The sequence below is a fragment of the Cynocephalus volans genome, chromosome 3, assembly GCF_027409185.1.
Source record: "Cynocephalus volans isolate mCynVol1 chromosome 3, mCynVol1.pri, whole genome shotgun sequence".
NCBI lineage: Eukaryota > Metazoa > Chordata > Mammalia > Dermoptera > Cynocephalidae > Cynocephalus > Cynocephalus volans.
In genome coordinates this window covers 100,647,347-100,665,775 of record NC_084462.1, presented here as the reverse complement: position 1 = coordinate 100,665,775, position 18,429 = coordinate 100,647,347, and positions in this window count along the sequence as shown.

Below are 18,429 nucleotides of genomic sequence, written 5' to 3'. Positions count from 1 at the left end.
TGCTGGGACCTGGTTTGTAATCCTTACACCTTTGCCCAAAATGAGAGTCAGACTGCCATAATGGAAAGAGCGTCCTACTCAGATGGGCCTGAGCTGAAAACATGTCTTAAAGAAGCTAGCAACTTATGCAATATAATGTTTATATAACTTTAAGCCTTTAGCTTAATCATATGTAAAATGAAGCTTTCTGCTGTGTGATGTCCTTAAGAGGGTGATGTAGGATATGGAGGCACTGTGCACAGATGAGGCACTCAGTAAAGTTGTTCCATCATTTCTGAGTTTACAAATATTATTAATCATTTAAGATGCAGCCCAGATAGCACTTTTTGCATAAATTGTCCACTGATTGCCTCTGCTGGTATGCAATTTTCCGCTCTTCTAAACTCTTATGTCATTTTGCCTTTGTCTATCATATGGTAAAAGCAACTTTTTGTTTGTGTAACACAGGGCCTCAGACTGAGATTCAGACTGTGGCATGTATAAAAATAAAGGGCAGAGGGCTAACCTGGGAGTCTCTGTGTGTAAGTTGCTCTGCATGGGAGATTCTGTTTTCTTTAAAAAAGAGGGCTAAGCTCAAGCCCTTTCCATTTCTCTGAACTCATAATTTTGCATTCATAATTTTTTATTCCTTTTCTTGAAGAGGGCCCTGATCATATAAGGGTCAGTCCTCACAAAGCCCGATTAGCACCTGGGAAGGAGGGAGACGAGGCTGATGGGGGGACTACAACGGTGTCTCTCGCTAACCCCAGAGCTGAAAAGCTGTGTGGATAAATGACACATGTGATTGGAAACAAGTGTGCTATTTGGGGTCTGGATAACAAAGTGTGGCAAAAGTTGAGGGTGTGTTCATAATCCACAGCTATTCTGGCCTTGCGAAGACTAGCACAACAGAAGCACGTGTGCATCCACAATACCCTGGACATGCACCCAGCATTCTCTTCATGGATACCAACCTGATGGCAGCTTCTAATTGAGTCAAACGCCCCCTCTTCAAATGCCTCGTGATCTTTCTGATCACCTTCCAACCAGCCTCTCTCTCATCTACCCTCATTTGTTACTGTATGAAATCAGCTTGTTTGCCTTTCCTTTCCACCCTTCCTTCACACACACCCCCAAAAAGTGCCAAGGGTCAGGGGTTTTTCCTGTTGTGTTATCTCTAGATGAAAGGGGGTGGTGGTGGTGCCTGGATTATAGGAAGTCCTCAATAAGTATCTGAGGGGTGAATGAACATCATGACTCCTCAAGGGGCTTTATAGAAAAAAAAACACATTGGAAGCCAGTGTAGAAGAAGAACGGCAGGGTAGAAGCCTCACAGTAACTGAAGCTAACAACCTGGTTGGTGAACATGTTGGAAGCACCCCCTGGGCTCTTCCAGAAATGCTTGTGTGAGTGGGGATGCCCCCTGTCTGAAGTTCCCATGGGAGCAGGTGGGAGACTTCAGACCTCACTGGCTAGGGAGTCCTGGGGGAAATTAGTTTATACGTGTGGTTCCTGGGTTATTTTATGAATCTTATCTTCCTTATTAGTCTTTCAGGAGAAGGTGGGACACATTCTCAAATTGTCCAAAGGACCTAACCACCTCGAAAAATATGTGTGTTTAATTAAAGAATAAATAAATGAAATAATAAGCAGTATCTGATCTTGTTCCATATAAACACTCTGTGTATTAAAAAAAAAAGCAACATAATAAACCAAAAGTCCTAAGTTGTTAAAAGGGTTGGAATTTTTCAGTATAAATATGTTATAAAAGATTTCGATTGGAATTTCCTAGGAAGGCATCCATTAGAAGGTAAGAGTCCCTTGCTGTGAATTCTAAAACATCTCCTTTTGCCGCAAAATGACATGGTACACAAACGCAAATAAATATAGTTGGTAACTTAGCAACCACAAATATTTACAAATATGCACGTCGGTCCCCATCGAAATATCAGGATAATTATTGGAAAATTGTATACCATGCAAATGCTTTGCAACCATGCAAAATGAGACCTGTTGTGGGTGGTTGCCACAATTGCTCTTAACTGCTGCCTGGAAGTTTCACTTAGTCTCTTGGGTTTTGTTGGTTTGGATTGATGAGCCATGAAATTACTTTGAGGCCAAGTGGATGTGTAGTTCACCACATGTTCTTACACCAGGGTCTTCCATTTGGGTGTCATGCTGGTAGCCTCATTAAAAAGCTGCAAAAAGCAGAATTATTTACTTGGTGATCTTCCTCAAAAGACAGTTAATAACTTCTTTTTAAAAAGTCAGATAGTCTAGAAATTTGGGGTAGTCTAGAAATTTTTTGAAAGTTCACTCTTTCATTGCTATGTTTATGAAGAAGTCTTGTGCTACGCACCTTAACATTGTTCAGAATTAGTTTCAAAGATTCTTTTAAGGTCTATCTGAAAGTGAAGGTGTGTGCTTTTATAAAAGAAAGAAAGGAAAGAGGGTGGGAGGGAAAAAGAGAGAGAGGGAGAGAGGAAGGAAGGAAGGAAGGAAAGAAGGAAAGAAGGAAATATGTACATAATGAGTAAGAATTGGTGGAAAAAAGCTAATTGAAGTATTCTTTATTTTATGAATCTGAACTATGACAGAATAGGCAGGCAAATTAAGTGAATAATGTGGTAATTAATAGTTGAGACAAAGGGATTAACGGAGTTTCCTACCCACCTGATAGGGGGTGAACCCCCAAATTGCATTACAGTTAAACCTGAATGCAATTTTACACTCCCTACCCTTGCAAAGAGAAATTAATTTAATCTCGAGGAGATCTTAAAAATAAGATGTATTCTAATTCTCCTTCTGCCATCTTACATCTCCTCTGTGACAGAGCTTACAGTTGGAGCCGATTTATTTTGCCATTCACAGCATTTCAAATTCTTGGAGAGAAAAGGCTTTTTCTGCCAAGATTCACACCAAAGCAACTTGATAGTCTTGTCCAAGAAGGACCGAATGTGAAACTAGACGACAATGAAAACTGTGCAATGTGCCCGTCTCTCTGCAGCCAGTCAAGTGCAAAGAAATCTGCGTCGTTGCTCTTGGGAGGCTTTTCAAATGTTCAGAGAAAACAGTTGAGCGCAGGGCTTCTGGCCTGCAGCGTCGCCTTGCTAACCATTTGTTTTCTCAGCTAAAACTCAAGAGGGAGAATGAAAAGGCAAATGTAGCCATCCCACCCCTCCTTTTTAAATGGGGTAGCCATGCCAGATATTCCGAGTAACTTATTCAGCCCAAGGCTAATAAGCTGAACAACTTGTTTTGGCTAGACATTCCTCATCTCCATATGGAACTGCTTGTGTGAGTTTTGGGACTATTATGTGGTCAAAGGGAGGATGTTCGACCAAGAAAAAGAAATTCTCTGCACTTTCCTTTTCTCTCTTATAAATCCACTTTCAAGGCTGAAGTGAACTGCATGGATTGCCCAAATCCTTAGGCGGAAGACATCACAGAATATCACATAAGCACCATCTTTAATGCGTTTGAAGGCATGCCTCTTAAACTGGGCTAAATTTACTGATAAATCCACCATATCTAACCTTGCCTACTTTGAACCTAGCCTTGGGGACTTCTTTAGAAAGAAGGCTTATTTTCACTGAACCAGAGTAAATCTTAATTACATATTTGCTTAACATGGAGACTCATTTTGCTTCTGAATGGGAGTCTGCAACTGACAAAAGGTGTAAAGTGAGTTGACGTGGTGTATATTACAGAAATCTATCAGAAGTTGTTTGTGAAAAGAAAAAAAAAAGACACAAAGTTTCAGATGATTTTGAGTTTAGCAGACTCAGTTATTTAATGTTCTTTTTTCAGTATGCCTTATCATAGAACTGTATCAGAATGTTCTCTAATGCGTCTTAAAATACCACCTAGGGTCCTACCTCAACTGATTCAGGAGATCGTGGATGGGACTCAGTTGGCTTCAATTTTTTTAAAGGTTCATTGAAGATTTTAAAAGTTACTCCGAAGTCCAAAGAATTGAGGGTTTTTATTCCTTAATATGTATTTATAGTTTTCCAATAAGGGATTGATCCAGGGAAGTCAACTGGTTTTGCAGGCTCTGCAGTGAGTCAGCAGGCTTCAGTAAGGAGAGCTGTTAATTCATTCACTCCCTCACTTATTTAGTCATTCATTTAAAAAACAGACCCTGAGCAGTTTTTACACGCTAATCACTGAACTATGTGCTGGGGATATAAATATGCATAACTACTATAATCGTGGCACCACAAAGCCCATTCCCAGTGTGCAGTTGCTTTGGTAAGTCTGGCTGAGTAACGTCCATGATGCCAACCTCCTAGAGAGATCCACAGTCTAAGGTCACTGCTGTACAGTTCATCTTCCATCTCAAAGGTCAGAGAAAGTTCATGTGAGCATGTAGGTCATGAGACAAGTGCCAAAATATTTCTGTTTTGTGCTTTGCTTTTCAAATTATGCTTGTGTGACATAGAGAAAAAGCACAAAAATATTTGTACTATTTAACAAATAATGTTAAAACAAAACCCATATACTTCAGGTTGAGATACAACATTACAAGCTCCATAGAAACACCCTTTCCCCAAACATCCCTTCGGAATCAAAACCCTTTTCTTCCTCCAGAAGTAGCCATTATCCTGACTTTTTTTTTGAACTTGTGTGAATAGAATCATACTGCATGTTTTCTTTTGTGTCTTGTTACTTGTACTTAATATATATTTTTAAATTAACCCATGTTGTTGCATGTAGTTCTAGTTTGTTTATTTCATTGCTGTATAGTATTCCACTGTATGAGCTTACCACAATTTATTTAACCCTTCCTGTTGTTGGACATTTGGGATACTTCTAGTTTTTGGTTATTACAAATATTGCTGCTAACAGTGGAATTGTTGGATCACGGGTATGTGTACAACTTTAAGACATATTAATAAACTCTATTCCAAACTGGATGAATCAAATTTACACTCTGACAAGCAGCTTGAGATTCCTAATCCTTCCCATGGTTGCCAACATTAATATTATTGTACTTAAGATTTTTAACCAATCTGAAGAGTGCAATTTTTTCTCTTATAGGAACTTTTAAAAGATGTGTAGTTTTGTTGTTCACATTTAGCTTTCTAATCCATTGGGAAATTATTTTTGTATATGATATGAGAAAGGGTCCAATTATATTTTTTATATGGATGCCCAATTCCTAATTTTTCCATTTATTGAAAACCCTTTATTTCTCTGCTGATTTTACCATGTCACATCTGTCATATAGCAAGTGTTTATTTATATACAAATCCCTTTATCTGGCCTTTTTCTATCTCCAGGCCAATTTGCAGTGTCTTAGTTAGGATAGCTTCATTTCAAAAGTCTGGTATCTGGAATACTAGTCCCTCTATTTTGTTTCCTTCTTTAACAGCATCTTGGCTACTCTTAGCCCTTTATATATCCATATATATTTTAGAATTAGCTGTCAAGTACCTAAAAATTCCTCATGGGATGTAATTTGGGTTACATTGAATTTATAAAACAATTTGAGGAGAACTGACCTAAATTGAGAATTTTTATCTTTTAATTTATTATATCTATTTATTTAGGTCTTTTTAATGTCTCTCAATAAAGTTTTATAATTTCTTTGTATATATTTCATCTTTTGTTAGATTTATTACTAGTTTCTAAGTATGGATGAATAGTGGATGCTATTTCAAATGGTATACATACATTTTTAAAGTCAGATTTATTGAAATATAATCTACACACAAAAATTCATTCTTTTTAGGTATATAATATTAACTAATAGATAGAGCCATTGAACCACCACTACCATCAAGGTAAAGAATATTTTTGTTGCCCCCCAAATTGCCCTGTGCCCCTTTGTAAATACCCTGCTTCTACCACTAGCCCTTAGCTCATCTAAATTCTGTTTCTAATGTTTTGGCTTTTCCAAAATATCATGTAAAAAGTATACAGGATATAGCTTTTTTGTGTTTGGCTCTTTTAATTAACATAATGCTTCTACAATTTACCCACACTATTCAACCTTATTATTATTACCTCCATTCCCTATTATTGCTGAATAGTATTCTCTAGCATGAAGCTACCACAACTTATTTATCCATTTCTGAGGTGATAGACATTTGTGTTGTTTCCAGATTTTAGTGATTATAAATAAAGCTGCTATAAACATTCACAAATGATCCTCTGTGTGAACGTATGATTTCATTTCTCGTGGGTAAACCTAAGCGTTGAGTTCCAGGGTCATATGTTAAGGTTAGGCTTAACTGTACAAGAAACTGCCAAACTATTTTCCAAAGTGACTATCCTATTTGCATGCTCAACAGCAACATATGAGAGTTCTAGTTGCTCTTCATCTTTTACTTGGCATTGCCAGTTTGTTTAATTTTAGCCATTCTAGTAAATTTGTAGTGAATCTCATTTATGCTTTTAATTTCCATTTGCCTAATGACTAATGGTGTTGAGTATGTTTCCATGAGCTTATGTGTATCCCTTTTTTTGGTGAATTGTCTGTTCAGATCTTTTGCCCACTTTTTTAGTTGAGTTGTTTGTGGTCATACTGTATAATTGTGAGAAATCTTTATTTATTCTGGATACCAGCATTTACAAATAGGTGTCGTGCAAATATTTTCTGGTAAATCTGAACATCATGTTCAAAAGAATTAACCCAACTGAAACACTCAGTCTGTGCCTTGTATTTTAATTTTCTTAACAGTACATTCTGAAGAGCAGAAGCTTTTAATTTTGATTAAAACTAATTAATCATTTTTCTTTTATTGTTGTGTGTGTGTCCTATATAAGAAATCAATGCCTAATATAAGTCACAAAGATTTTCTTCTATGTCTATTGAGGTGATTCTATTATTTTTCTTTTAATTTTTATAGAATATTTTCACTTGGATTAAAATCCTAACCTTGGAGTTATTTTCTTTGAATGCTTTGACATACTTATTCTGTATAAATCCAATGCTCAGATCACAGGTACTATTGATATGGAGCTAGAACTTTTTGTTTTTCATGAGTTTGTACTAAATAATTTTCTTATGGCTGGACATTGCATTTTGATTATTTTTAAATGCCTTCTTCCTTGTACACTATCTAATACCTAATAGATGCTCAATAGATGTTCAAAGAATATTTGAGTGAAAAAATGAATACCTACATTTCTCCCTGAATAATGAACATAGACATATGCTTACATTTTAATAATGCATATACAATTAATACTATGAAATATTCTGTTCCATGTGTCCAGTCTTACTCCCTATGAGGCAATAATACTATTAGATTGTACATGTAAGATTGTACATGTAATAATACTATTAGATTGTACATGTAAGAGAAGTTATAAGTATTTCTTAGACCTTTTTTTTTGTTTGTTTGTTTGTTTGTTTGTTTTTTCTTCTTAGACCTTCTTATAGGTTTAACTCCACCTTTGCACACACAAGGAAATGTAAGCCATGGAGGTCAAGTAAATCTCATTTAGTTAGAGATAGAGAATGGAAAGAGAACAGTCTTTATTCAAACATAGTTGAACCATATGTGTGTATACACACACACACACACACACACACACACACACACACATATAGTTTAGACCTGTTTCTTTCAATTTCACTACTTATTTTTTAATGTCATGAAAATTTTTAGGATGTTGTCAAATTTGTGGAAATCTCTATCAAGTGTCTTTCATATATAAGTTCCGTAATTTAAAAAGAAGTGTGATGAAGAGGAAGTCAGAGTGGAAAATGATAGTGGTTGTAACTGATTGAGATGAAAATATCTTACACTTGAAAATTATACAAAAACATACAAACATGTGAACAAATTTCTAGGGTTCTTTGCAGAGCCTTCATACAAATGAAGAAATTTATCTATATATGAGTTTATGTAAATTTTGAATATATTTTTATATATACACACTCATGTATATACATGTATATTATACATCACACATATTAAACGTATATTATAAATATATTTAAGTATATATTTATTATGCCAATATTAGAAAATAGAAGACTTATAGAAAAAGCACAATTTAAGGCAAGAAGTATCACTAGGTGAAATGATGTACATTTATGATGACAAAAGGATCATTCCACCAGGAAGATATAGTAATTTTAAATTTGCAGGCATCTATTAATATCATGTAAAAATGTCTACAGCAAAATAAAAAAGAAAATAAAAAGAGAAATAGACCAATCCACAATAATATTTGGAGATTTAAAAATAACTTTCAGTAATATAAAAACTTTGAGCATCATGTTCAAAAGAATTAACCCAATTGAAACACTTAGAATACTGTACCCAATGACCACATAATAACATTCTTTTAAAGTTCACATAGAATATTCACTAAAATTAATTGTATACTGGACCAGAAAGCAAGTCTCAGCACATGTATAAGGATGGAAGCAATGCAGTGCACTTCACTCATAATAACAAGATTAAACTAGAAATCAAATATAAAAAGGTAACTGTGAAATCATTGCATATTTTGAAATTGTGTCACATTTTAAAAAACACATGAATCAGAGAAAAAATGGAATAGACCCTATTTTAAACTTACCAATAATAAAAACACTACATATAAAAATTCATGCCCTGCAGCTAAAGGCATTTTTAGATGAAATTTATAAGCTTACATGAGTTTATTAAAAAGAAGGAAGCATGAATGTCAATGATCTCCATATTCATTTCAAGAAATTAGAAAAGAACAGAAAATTAAACCTAAGAAGGAAGAAGGAAATAATAATATCAAGTTCTGAACTTAATGAAATAGAAAGCAAATCTAAAATAGAGAGGATCAACAAAGTCACAAGTTGATTCTTTGAATATTTTACTAAAGTTGATATACCCAAGGGGAAACTGGTCAAGAAAAAAAATGTAGAAAAGAATGCAATGAAAAGGAGGATCTCTACAAACATTGCATACATTAGGAGTTTCATAAGAGAATATTATAAAATACTGCCAATAAATTTTATAATTTACATAAATTTGACAGATTTGTGGTCATGAAACTTACCAAAATTGACACAAGAAAAAAATAGAAAATCTGAATAGTTCTATATCTCTTAAAAATTTAATGTATAGTTAGAAACTTTTTCAATTAGAAAACTCCAAGCCTTGATGGAGTTTTTGCCAAACATGTAAAGAGAGAATAACACCAATCTTATGAAAATTCTTCCAGTAAATGACAAAAAGGAATACTCCCAACTGGTTTTATGAGGCCAACACAACTTAACACCAAAATTTGACTCAAACATTATAAGAAATAAAAGTTACCAGCCATTCACAAACATGAAAATAGACGCAAAATTTCTAAACAAAATCAGCATTCCAATTCAGCAACACATAAACCGATAGTGCAATTGTTGGGAGACAATTCTCTCCGTGAGTCTCCTGCATTTATACATGTCTTGTGAGCAGAGGTACTGACTGACATTTGTCCTAGCCTACAGTATCTTATCAAAGATGTTTATATGGAAAGTAACCTTGAGGAAATAATTGGTATTTCCTCCTGAGTAAATGCAAGCATACAGGGCAGGCACCTTCTGACCATTATAAAAGATTTGAATTCCTTATGATCAGGGTTTCTACCCTGTAATGCAGGGATAAGATTACAATAGGCAATAGGAATAAGTAGGTCACAAGGTTCAAGAAAGTTTCAAAATGGATTGCTCCCACTCCCAGTACATGTGTCTTTCTGCCACACGAGTAACCTCCTCCAACGTACCCAGACTCTCCATGTCTTGACCAAGAGTAAGGGTTGAAACCAACAGGTTTGAGGAAGACCTCTCAGAATAGACACAAAGCATGAGAATATTTGCATCCCATGAAAATTCTCACCTAAAGGCCTCTAGTACAGAGTAGGTTCTTAATAACCAGATAGACAAAAGATGATATGCTATAGGAGTATGGATAAAAGGTCCAGGAAAGCAGGGAAGAATTTATGCATGGATACAACAAAGTGGATTAATCCTTATCTTTTATGCTCCAAAGACTAGTTGATGCAATATATAAAAGGCCCCAGTCCCTATGCCCCAACATAGGACAAACCTGCAGGTCCTTTCCAGCTCCAGATCTCCCTGTAGGGATTGGCCAAGGACTATGTTGTGGTTGCTTTACAGCTCAGTGTCTCCCTTCTGAGTCTTATTCATTCACTCATCCAGAGGTGATAATCCCAAGAGCACTCTTCAATATATCTTACACACAAATCTGTCTCAGAGTCCTCTCTTCAAGGAATCTAATCTATGAATGGATTTGAGTTTTTTCCTCTGTCTGTCATGCTATGTCTTACTCTACAATCTGTGGCATTTCTGAAAATTTTATTCTCCATCAGGATCAGGGAATCTTTCTCCTGAACAAAAAACAAACTTTGCAGTAAAATAAGATGTGTAATGGGCTGAATTCCAAGGAATTCACTAACTTTATCACCTAACACATTGCAAAGAAGCTGCTTAGATAGAATAACAATGTATGGTCCAAACCAAAAACAGTATAAGGTTCTGTTTCTTGTATTGCCATATCTCAAGCATTTGGAAACCAAGAACTGGACATAAGAGTGGTGAGTAATGACCCATTAGTAATTTTTTACCCTGTTCTTGTAACTTTTGGTTTTACTGTCTTGGAGGTTTCGTACCTCTGAGATGTATGCTTCCACATGGGGCATTGACAACTTAATGATAAATTGAGACCACACTATAGCAACTTGGGGGTCTTTGTGTCAAAAGGTAAATGGCAAAAATAAAGGATTACAATATTGGTTGGGTGGGCAGAGGTGGGGGTATGCAAAATCCCAATTACTCAGGGAAACATTTTGTAACTGCCATACAATGGGAGGTGTCTAGATGGAACCAGCAGATTTCTGAAATGCTTCTTTATATTTACCACATCCAGTGGTTAAAAAAAGTTATTACAACTCAGAACAAACAGGATTATCATGCTGCAATATCATTTTAACAAATATCTTTTCTTCCCAAATATTCCAAATATTCTGGAAAAAGAACCTTGAAAAATACAAAAATGTTTACAGTACAGTATAATATAGTAATGTACTGGGCTCGACATATGACAGTAAGATAGACTGATGTTACTTAATTCATAGAATAAAAATTTTTATTCTTTGCCAATTGGTCCAAATTCACTTCTATCCTCATACTATCTCACATTTCTAGTGAATTCCAAGATACTGTGTTCTCTCTCTTTTTTTTTTTAATTCTTTTTGTAAATTTATACCACATGACCTTCTAACTTCCTCTCATATAACTTTATCTGGTAATTAGAGTGTATATTAGTACAATAGTGTCTTTAAATGGAAAATATATCAGCCACTGAATGAAAGCAACTAAAATCTTTAATTTTTTCCAGTGGTAAAGGTTTGCTCCACATTTACTGAAACAAGTAGATTTCAGATAACTGTCTCATGCCCAATAATCATCAGCAACAGAGTAGATTATCCCTGGGCTAATCATTCTCTTCCCAGCCAAATGGTTTGTTAATTTACCTGATGGCCAGGGTTCTGATTACGATCTCTTGACATATGCTTGAATTCAATGAAATGCTAATCACTGTTATACATTAGATAGGTAATTTACCAAGCATGCTGTTATAAAAATCCCCACTCTGAAACTCTGTTTTCAAATTGGTAGGTCATAGGTTTAAGGTTTGATATTAATAGTAGGTATTCTAAATTTAAACTAAATTGACAAATTGAAAGTTGATAAATCTCCAGGATCAAGTTACTCCATCTAATAACTTTGAGCAGGGAGGGACTCTCAGTGAAATTACTCAATTTGTGGTTAGATCTATAACCTGTTTTCCTAAAGTATCTGGGCTAGAGGTCAATCAGATTGCTAATGTAAGTCACACCTTTCAGTGCATTCCCAAATGTTAGAACTAATAAGTGATTTCATTAATGGGATTGTATATAAAATAAATACATAAAAATCAAGCCATCCTCTTTATATCATCAGTAACCTGTTATTTTATTTAATGGGGGAAAATCATCAACAATAGCAACCACTGAAAAATAAAACAATAAAAAACCTAATGATCTAAGGGATTAATAGGAAAATTGTGGACTTGTAAGAGTAGAGTTATAAAAATTTCCTGGGAAATAAATATTATATTTTAGAAGAGAAAGCTTAATATTATCAGATGTCAATTTTCAAATTAATATACAAATGTAGTCCAACTTCAAACAAAACAGTGGTAATTTTTTCATTAACTTGCCAGATAATTCTTTTCTTGATAACAAATTTATATATCATAAAATTCACTCACTTCAAGTGTAATCCAGTAATTTTTTTTTTTTTTTTTTTTTTTGTCGTTTTTTCGTGACCGGCACTCAGCCAGTGAGTGCACGGGTCAGTCCTATATAGGATCCGAACCCGCGGTGGGAGCGTCGCCGCGCTGCCAGCGCAGCACTCTACCAAGTGCGCCACGGGCTCGGCCCGTAATTTTTTAGTAGACGTACTTTGTGATATAACCATCACTGTAAATCAATTTTAGAATATTTCATCTCTTCAATTGAGACCCCTCACTTCCATTTAGAGTTAATATCCCTAGCCCCATGTAGCAACTAACCTACTTTCTGTCTTTATAAATTTGTCCTTTCTAGACATTTCATATAACTGGAATCATACATTATTAGGTCTCTTGTGTCTGGCTCTTCACATAATGTTTCAGAGGTTTATGCATGGTGTAGCATGTCAGTAGTTCATTCCTTTTCATTGCTGAATAGTATTCCATTATATGATATAACTGTAAAGTTATCAATGCAATGAGTATGTTAAAAAAGCCAACATTTTTTGAAGTTGTGAAAGATGGGAGAATCTTTTCCAAGTGATATTATAAATCCATAATAAAATAAACTGTGATATTGTTTCAGAAAATGGCAGACATATCAATTGAGAAAATTATAATATTTAGACGTGGAATGATTTACAGGAATTTAATATATGATAAAAATGGCACCTTAAATCAGTGATGAAGAGAATTGGTTACTCAATAAGTGGTGTTTAGGCAACTGCCAAAACATAAGAATAATCTCAAATTCATACTGTACATCTGACACCACACAATGAAATTAATCCCAAATGCTTTTTTTTTTTGTGACCAGCCGCACCGTGCTCAGCCAGTGAGCACACCGGCCATCCTTATATAGGGTCCGAACCCGCGGCGGGAGCACTGCTGCGCTCCCAGCGCCGCACTCTCCCGAGTGCGCCACGGGGTCGGCCCAATCCCAAATGCTTTAAAGATTCAAACCTAAAAAGTAAAACTATAAACATAGTAGGTGAATACTTACATAGTCCTTCGCCTCATAGGAAAGGTAGAAACCATAAAGAAAAAGGCTTCATACTTCAAATTTTTGAAACATATGCATGACTGAAATCATCATAAAGTAAATTGCAAATGACAAAAAGGGGAAATATTTACAGTCTATAAATGCCTAATAAATAGTTCATATTTCAGTATATAATGATAAAAGAGTGCTTGAAACACACTGAGAAAGTAATTCAACCTTAATACAAAATATATCAAATAACCATTTAAGTAAATTACCAAGGAATGACAGAGAAAGAGCCAGTAGAAGTTAAGTTCAATCTTACTGTAATAAAAGTGCCCAGTAGGACCCTAACTAAGTGTGTGTGAAATAAAATTTGATATGGGAAAAGATTTTTAATGCTAATCCATAGTATTAGCCAGGGTGGAGGACAGCAACCACTCTCATGTCTGCTGGTGACAGTGCAAATTAGTACACCCTGAATGGAAGACAGTCGGGAAAAACATCACAACAGCCACACAAAAAAAGATGCATATTCTGCTTCAGCAGCTAACTCCTAGTATTCCAAGGATAGTTATGGATATTTGTTCATTACATAAAAATCTAAAGGCACTAAAATATCTAATCCTTGCAATTAAGTTATCTTCAGCCAGTAAAATCATGAGACAGAACCATGTGGAATGACATGAACAGAAGTATTGATAAATATTGTTTTAAAAAAAGATTTTATAATAGTATCGCTATAGGACCCTGTCTTTGTTTTAGAAAAAGCAACATAACTTTTCTAAACATGGATAAGTGGAAAAAGAGCTGTTCAGTGGTGGTCACAGCCATCATCATCCCTGCTGATGGCAGCGCAGTGAATATATTTACAACAAACTTAAATTAGGCTCCTCTGCGTTTTCCAGATTTTCTACAACAAACATGTATTACTTTTATCAACAATTATTACTTAGAATTAAAGGTTGTTAAATAAAATAATAACTATCTTGGATAATAGAGTGGAATTATATTAAATAGTAAGCTCAGTGAGAGCTTGATTAGAAGTTTGAGTGAAGCCTTTGAAGATCTCGTAGGGTATCAATAGGCATGTACAAAAGGGAGAATCTATTGACATTTTCAAAATGACTTTGGCAGGACTGTACATCAGTGATCATGTTCTAACCTCTTTTTGCTTCTTCCTGTCCCTGTCTTCTATCCTCCTTACATTTTTACCATATTCTTCTCTGCCATTTCTTTACCCTGAGTTTACAAGTGATGGACTCAGTTTCCCCACTGAAAAGAGAAGAAAACCTTCTTTCCACCCTGATTCCTTTCAGATGACCTCTCCCTCCCTCATTTTTTTTTTTCATCAAACTTCTTGGAGAATGTGCAGTACATTCTGCCTGCCTCCACAGCTTGTATTCATTCACAGTCCACTGCAGTCTGGCTTCAGTCCCAAATATTCTGAGGCAACTTTTGTCACTAAGCTCACAAATGCTCTTCTAAATGCCAAACACATTAAACAAGCTTTCCAGGCCTTTAGGGTAGAAATCTTGTCTTACTTACTTCTGATTCCCCTCAAGCCCCTAGTACAATCTTTTCATTCTGGTAAAATCTACCTGTGCTGTCAGGGACTGTTCTGGGTACCAGAGGCACAAATCAGTAACAGAGTGAAAAATAGAAAACATCCTTGTTTCTGGGGAGTTTGTATCCTGCTATCACGGTTTTTTGTTTGTTTTATTGTAGTTGCCTTTACCCATCTCATCTGTGGTTGGGAGGATTAAATGAGATAATACATATAAATCATTCGGCACACAGACTCTAATCCAAACTAAGAGCTCAATAGATGGCAGCTAATATTCAATTTCTGTATGTTCAGTGGATGCTCTTATCCACGGTGAATTTGCTTCTCAGAAACTGAAAGTGTATGTTTTCATTTCAAAAATACGCCTTACGTTGGGAAGCACAATTTGCCATCACTTTCATATTTGGCTCTTCCCTATCTCGGTTTAGGTCCTATTTATTCAAGATTTTCCTATGTATCATCACAGATTTAGGTACTGGAGCTACTGAGATGAATAATACACAGTCCTTGTCCTCAAGAAGCTCACTGTCATATTAACGATAAAAGTAGAGCTATAATGCAGCAGAAGAGACATGATTTCAAGTTCAAGGTTATGCACCTTACAGACATGAGCTGATGCTTTGGCTCTTAAAATCAAATGAAACCAAGCACACATACACAGAGAAGTCATTTTATCTATGTAAATAGGCATACACATGATGAGAACTAAAGATTGTACTTAGCCCAGCATCCTCAAATAATATTTGGAAGAATCCAAGGTGTAAACAAATGCATTTCTCAAGCTTTTCAGCACAAATAAATTTACCACCCAATAGACCAAAGTAAATTTTTATCCAGGACATTGGATCGCTAATACTGAGAACAGCTAGGTTTTTAATTCAAAATTGCAATTCAGAATATATATATAAACTATGAAGATCAACAAACACTAATGAGGACACATATGGGATTTGAGATATTGGTTCCTTCACGTTTCTCAGGTGTTGGAGAAGCAGCATTAGGAGGGACTCTGTCTGCCTTGTCTGTATTTAGAGGGGGACACTACAGCTTATTAACATCTGCAGTTAAAGTTTATTTTGAGAACTGAATAGCTGAAGATACATAAACCTAAGCTTTTTCCAGCTCATGAGGTTCGATACAGTTTGTTCTAAAAGAAAAAGAGAATTCTTTCTCTAATCCTTATGACTATTTTACATCTGGTCAGAGAAATCTCAGTCACTCACTGAGCCTAAGGCTGAAAATAAGTATTTTTTCACACTCTGACCACCAGATTACAAGTAAACAGGCAAGGTCATTGTTTGGCAGATAAAATACTTTGACAACATGTATATAAGTGCACATGTGTGTGACCGTGTGTGTGACCGTGTGTGTGAGTGCTTGCAGGCGTGCCCTGAGTAAGAAGGTCCAAGGGCAGAGGCTCCGTCTTGTTTTTCTTTGCATCCTCGCTACAACTCTCATAGTAGACACCTACTAATAGTGAATCACGGAACAGCAAATGGACAGATGAAAGGAGAATATACAACTGGTGTGTATGGCAAGTAAAAGATAGTGCTCCATCACCCTGATATTAAAATAAACATGAAATAATTAAACCACATGTGGCTTCTTAGTAAAAGCCATAGAAGTGGAGGGGAATCTGAAATGTTTGTGTTGCCTCCAGGAGTTTCTTCAAACATAAAAACCTGATTAAACCAAGCCTTTGTCTCTCAGTCAGTCAGTTATAATCTTAGGATGACTCCTGATCTAGTTTAAATATAGGTCCTGTCATTGGTTTCCAAAGCACATTTTAAAAACAAGCCAGAATTTTCGTTGAATAGATTTTCTCTTTCACCATGGTTTTCCTTTTCCATATTTTCAAAACTTTCTCTCCTTTCCAGATTCCGAACTTTGCAAAGACAGGCAGAAACATTTGAAATAGATTAGAAAACATTTTAATCAGCAGGAATTAAAATTTTTTATAAAGCATTAATTCATTGGCCATTTAGCTTCACAATGTCTACTGAAATTAGTTTCAACTTGATTAACATCACTGATTAGAAGAGAACTTTCTAGAAACTGTGACCGGAGGCAAAGGGGAGGAGGGACAAAAGATTTGGAGGACTGTGAACAAGAAAAAAGTGGAAAATGCCTTGAGCATTACTCAGCATGCATCTGTGTAGCACGGCTAAGTTATATGCATGAAAACATGTGTGGTTCATAGGATCATTAACAAGGAAACATACCTCACTCCTCCTCTATGCAGTGACTCTTTAAAATTCCAGCCATAAACAGTGTGGAAAAGCCTCTGTATGTCTTCAGTGGTCATTATCACAAAAGATGATGCTTTTTAAAAAACTCAGCTATCACTGGGGATTTTCAAGATTTACTTCAGAACCAAAAGCAGTGGGGTAGTTTGCTGCGATTACTCCCAAATCCAGTGAGTTTAAGTTTATTAAGTTCTGTACTCTGTATCTACAAAGGTTGCTTGCAGCACTGTTTCTGGCTTTGTGAAGGCTACAGCTGTCACAAAGCCCCTGTGACAAGTCATTGTCTTCCGTTATCATTCTTGCTCTACAGCCTGTGTTCCTGTATCAGAAACAACCACCTTCTTTTGCCAGCATGGCCTTTGGAAGAGGCGTTGTTGCTTTAGTATCTCATTTGAACCAAAGGGGGAGAGCAAAACAAGCCCTTATACATGGATGTTCTGGCTTGGATACAGGATACCAGCTCAAATAAAATGTCACTGCAGATAGCACAAATCACTGTAAACAAATACTGCCTCTACGCCTGGTGTAAAACATCCACAGATAAGACTAAGACTATCAAATGCTTCTTTGGGGCAGGCTTTTGTCTCCTTCATCTTTAAGCTCACAGCTCAATCCAATTATCCACCAATTTAGGTTCTGTTCCTGATTTATGTATACCAGGGCTAGAGGATTGTTGTTTTAAAAATATTTTCACTATGACAAGTTGAAAATTTTAGATCATAAGCTAAGATTACCTCAAAATAAATATGTTAAATAAAATTCACAGGATAAGAATGCAACGACTCTGGGCATACAAGAAAGTTAAAATACAATTTTTCATAAGAAATTGACATTTTTCATAAGAGTCTTTACATTTTCTCTCTTACCATTTATTTTGAGAATGTCCAATTTGTGCATTTTTCATCAACTTATACTGTTAAGTGTAAAGTGTTTCCCCAGAAAAAGGATCCCTGAAAGATTCTTGAAATTGCCTTCTGTGGTTTGCTTCCTCACTGTAGCTAACTATAAAAGCCTTACACTGTGTAACTAAAATGCTAGATTCTTTCCATAATTCATATTGATTTCTGCATAAAATGCCTATTCTGAGATCAGAACTACATAATCAAACACAACCAACAGTTTCTACTGCTAAACAAAATTATCCCTTTGGGGGGATTTACTCACACCTTCTCTGGAGATAAAGGAGAAAATAATCATCTAACTTCCTGAAACATTATGGCTTTACATTAGATAAAATAGACACCTCTGTCTGGAGTCAATTTTCATGTCAGGTAAATCAGATAGTCATAGCTCCACAGTAAAGAACTAAATTTCATCTGTAAGTCAAATTTCTAGACAGTTCCTGAGGCTTTTAAACCTTCAAATACTCCAAAA